Here is a 5,000-nt window from a genome sequence, read left to right on the forward strand (position 1 = left end):
AACCATAACTGATTTAATGAGCCATTCGCGGTTTCACCTTAATGCGGCTTGTACTGAGACATGCATGGCTTAATCTTTGAGACAAGCATATGACTACTGGCAGGATCAACCAGGGAGCTGCGTCAACTAGAGCTGAGCAGCCGGCCGCCCGGGAGTGTGTCCCGGGGGCCCGCGCGAACACGCAAGCGTCCGCTCAATTATTCTGCAAACAGGAGGAGGCTGAGCTCCCCTGCACCATACACCTCGAAACCCTCTCAGGTCCCGGCGGCGCGCAGCGCCGTCCTAAGTACTTGGTCGGGTTCGAGAGAGGCGCAATCGCCCGGAGTTTGGCGAGTAGACGCTTTAGGTGCGACCACCCGTGCTCCCAACTGAGCTTGCCGCTGCCGACAGAGGCCCGGGAGCGTGCTGTCGTGGCATTGCCGGCGGGAGACAACACGCGCCACCTACGGTGACCGGCAGCTCCAACGCCAGCGCCACAGAAGGACAAAAGCCCCACTTGGGTGCCGAAGCGAACTCTCCCAGCACAGCGCACGCGCCAACACGTCCGCACAGCTGCGATACAAACCACCTGCGAGAACCGCAGAGGCGACCGAGCAGCAGACGGCGTCGCGGCGCCGAGCGCCGGGCGGCGGCGCATCCTCAGCGCACACAGTCCTCAATCGGACCAGCACACTGCAGATGTCCACCGCGCTTCGCACCGGGCCCGCGAGGACCTACTTTGGCCGCACGGCGCCGCGTGCAGGGTGCGCCGGCGCGCAGCTGCGCCGCCTGCCGCCTCCGTCGGCCGGCGCGCCTGCCACTGGCCGCCCCCACCAGCCGGCTGTAGCGCGTGCGCCCACGCACCGCACGGCCAACACGCCGGGAGGCCCCCCCTCACCGGCCGGGGACGGTCCCACCCAGCCACCGCCGCGTATCGCTTCACACCCACATGCCATTCACGTTCGTGGGCATGGTGGGTATCGCTGCAACAACCGGTTGGTAGCTCAACCGATCGTCGCCATCACTGATTCACCCCTAGCGAGAACAACCGCACCACAACGGTTTACCAGTTGTTCATTTGCGTAACGTCACCAGCAAACGTAGGCGTCCATCGCCATTTGCAAATTCAACGATTGTTGCATGCCTGTGTCAGGTGTCACGACACACTGTCTGCCCACATACACGCAACAACATGTCCACGCTTAGCGAACACGTGGAAGGTGGCCCCCGTACGTATGCGATGTCCATTGCGCGAACGACTGTCAACCGGCCTCTGTCGCATGTCGCAGATGTGGAACGCAGTGCACCGTGCTATCACGGTGTGTGAGAAGAGACGACTACGTCTGACAACACGCGCCACTACATCAACAGACGGCTCATGCTGATCGCCATCCAGGGCATACCACACTGCAATCCAGCTCTTATAGGGAGACGACACGTAGCTGAGTGCACAACATTTGGACCGCATGGTTCGCCGTTGTTGGCGCAGTCGTTGTACGGTCACATGTACCACGATGTATCATTCAGTACATGAGGACCAATGTGCAGTACAGTGTGTGATTTGGACGTACAACATCAGCGGACAGTTGACACAGGCCGTACCACAGCGTAGGCTAAGTGCTTCGCCATGCGAATGCCAATGAACAACTGCAAATGCCAATGAACAACTGCAAAGGGCATTGAGCATGTACGTCCTGCTGCCATCCACATTACAGTGTATAGCTGCAAGGTGTTTAACATGAAGCGATACACTGGGGACCGGGCAGTGCGAGTAGCAAACTATATTGCGGGGGTTGCAGTTAGGCAACACTACACTAATTTAACGCGTCGTATGACAATTACAGAGCAGGTTAAGGCCCAACGTGTGTTGGGTTAAGGCCCAACGTGTGTTGGGTTAAGGCCCAACGTGTGTTGGGTTAAGGCCCAACGTGTGTTGGGTTACGGCCCAACGTGTGTTGGGTTAAGGCCCAACGTGTGTTGGGTTAAGGCCCAACGTGTGTTGGGTTACGTTAAGGGGCAATGTGGGTTACGTTAAGGGGCAATGTGGGTTACGTTAAGGGGCAATGTGGGTTACGTTACGGCGCAATATAGGTTACGTTACGGCGCAATATAGGTTACGTTAAGGGGCAATGTGGGTTACGTTAAGGCGCAATATCGGTTACGTTAAGGCGCAATACAGGTTACGTTAAGGCGCAATACAGGTTACGTTAAGGCGCAATACAGGTTACGTTAAGGCGCAATACAGGTTACGTTAAGGCGCAATACAGGTTACGTTAAGGCGCAATACAGGTTACGTTAAGGCGCAATACAGGTTACGTTAAGGCGCAATACAGGTTACGTTAAGGCGCAATGCAGGTTACGTTAAGGCGCAATGCAGGTTACGTTAAGGCGCAATACAGGTTACGTTAAGGCGCAATGCAGGTTACGTTAAGGCGCAATGCAGGTTACGTTAAGGCGCAATACAGGTTACGTTAAGGCGCAATACAGGTTACGTTAAGGCGCAATACAGGTTACGTTAAGGCGCAATACAGGTTACGTTAAGGCGCAATACAGGTTACGTTAAGGCGCAATACAGGTTACGTTAAGGCGCAATACAGGTTACGTTAAGGCGCAATACAGGTTACGTTAAGGCGCAATACAGGTTACGTTAAGGCGCAATACAGGTTACGTTAAGGCGCAATACAGGTTACGTTAAGGCGCAATACAGGTTACGTTAAGGCGCAATACAGGTTACGTTAAGGCGCAATACAGGTTACGTTAAGGCGCAATACAGGTTACGTTAAGGCGCAATACAGGTTACGTTAAGGCGCAATACAGGTTACGTTAAGGCGCAATACAGGTTACGTTAAGGCGCAATACAGGTTACGTTAAGGCGCAATACAGGTTACGTTAAGGCGCAATACAGGTTACGTTAAGGCGCAATACAGGTTACGTTAAGGCGCAATACAGGTTACGTTAAGGCGCAATACAGGTTACGTTAAGGCGCAATACAGGTTAGGTTAAGGCGCAATACAGGTTAGGTTAAGGTACGACATAGGTTAGGTTAAGGTACGACATAGGTTAGGTTAAGGTACGACATAGGTTAGGTTAAGGTACGACATAGGTTAGGTTAAGGTACGACATAGGTTAGGTTAAGGTACGACATAGGTTAGGTTAAGGTACGACATAGGTTAGGTTAAGGTACGACATAGGTTAGGTTAAGGTACGACATAGGTTAGGTTAAGGTACGACATAGGTTAGGTTAAGGTACGACATAGGTTAGGTTAAGGTACGACATAGGTTAGGTTAAGGTACGACATAGGTTAGGTTAAGGTACGACATAGGTTAGGTTAAGGTACGACATAGGTTAGGTTAAGGTACGACATAGGTTAGGTTAAGGTACGACATAGGTTAGGTTAAGGTACGACATAGGTTAGGTTAAGGTACGACATAGGTTAGGTTAAGGTACGACATAGGTTAGGTTAAGGTACGACATAGGTTAGGTTAAGGTACGACATAGGTTAGGTTAAGGTACGACATAGGTTAGGTTAAGGTACGACATAGGTTAGGTTAAGGTACGACATAGGTTAGGTTAAGGTACGACATAGGTTAGGTTAAGGTACGACATAGGTTAGGTTAAGGTACGACATAGGTTAGGTTAAGGTACGACATAGGTTAGGTTAAGGTACGACATAGGTTAGGTTAAGGTACGACATAGGTTAGGTTAAGGTACGACATAGGTTAGGTTAAGGTACGACATAGGTTAGGTTAAGGTACGACATAGGTTAGGTTAAGGTACGACATAGGTTAGGTTAAGGTACGACATAGGTTAGGTTAAGGTACGACATAGGTTAGGTTAAGGTACGACATAGGTTAGGTTAAGGTACGACATAGGGTAGGTTAAGGTACGACATAGGTTAGGTTAAGGTACGACATAGGTTAGGTTACGGTACGACATAGGTTAGGTTACGGTACGACATAGGTTAGGTTACGGTACGACATAGGTTAGGTTACGGTACGACATAGGTTAGGTTACGGTACGACATAGGTTAGGTTACGGTACGACATAGGTTAGGTTACGGTACGACATAGGTTAGGTTACGGTACGACATAGGTTAGGTTACGGTACGACATAGGTTAGGTTACGGTACGACATAGGTTAGGTTACGGTACGACATAGGTTAGGTTACGGTACGACATAGGTTAGGTTACGGTACGACATAGGTTAGGTTACGGTACGATATAGGTTAGGTTACGGTACGATATAGGTTAGGTTAAGGTACACATTGTTGTAAGGAAAGGTTTAATGGGGGGCGGGGCGGGGCGGCCGGTTTGTTGATTGTGATTATAGTAAGTGGATGCCTGCGGCATCATCTGATTTGCCACGTCAGGATGCACCTTTGGCTCATGACAGGCGGCGCTCTCATTCCATGCTTGTGGCAGACCTGTGTCTTTCATTCCTGCCATTGTTTGTGTGCTGTGAGAGGAGGCAGTATTGTGATGTTGGGTGCACCCCTGTGTAGGACATGTGTGGGTGTTGGTGGCTTGGCTGAGCAATGGTGGTTGTCGGGTGGGTGGGATATTCTGTTTTCTGAGTGGACCTCCCAGTCTGGTTATGACAGTGTGGATTGTCTAATGTGGCGGAGAGGATGCACTGGGTGTTGTTCCATGCTGGTGCTTACATATTGTCTGTGTGCGTGTTACAGGCAGAGAGTAGTGCGTGATAAGGGTGTGTGGCTGACGTGTGGTTGTGATTGTGAGCAGAGTCTTTCAGCATGTATACGGACAGTTGTATACATTATCTGTATTCTGATGGCTCTATCTATTACTAATCAGCGCCGTGTATACGTTTAATCCGGTTCCAGTCGAAACTGTTGTATCTCTGTACATTAGTGACACGGCGAGCCCGCTATGTAGTTACTCGTCTCGGCAGCTTCCACCGGTGTATGGCAAATGATTATAAGGAATCAGTCTAGTCGTCAATACCGATGGTGTGACGTCACATGTCTGGGGTGGGGGACGCTGCGCCCTTCCGGTGGGTC

At 51.0% G+C, this 5,000-nt stretch overlaps 1 non-coding gene across 1 annotated transcript in view; it reads right to left on the reverse strand.

The window, feature by feature from the left end:
- LOC124565949 overlaps positions 1-116 on the reverse strand; it is a 1,910-nt gene extending 1,794 nt beyond the window's left edge. Inside the window, exon 1 of the ribosomal RNA XR_006970715.1 lies at positions 1-116. This exon is cut by the window's left edge and continues 1,794 nt beyond it. This is a non-coding gene — a ribosomal RNA (small subunit ribosomal RNA).
- Between the last annotated feature and the right edge of the window lie 4,884 nt (positions 117-5,000).

The sequence above is a fragment of the Schistocerca americana genome, unplaced genomic scaffold (assembly GCF_021461395.2).
Source record: "Schistocerca americana isolate TAMUIC-IGC-003095 unplaced genomic scaffold, iqSchAmer2.1 HiC_scaffold_1352, whole genome shotgun sequence".
Lineage (NCBI taxonomy): Eukaryota > Metazoa > Arthropoda > Insecta > Orthoptera > Acrididae > Schistocerca > Schistocerca americana.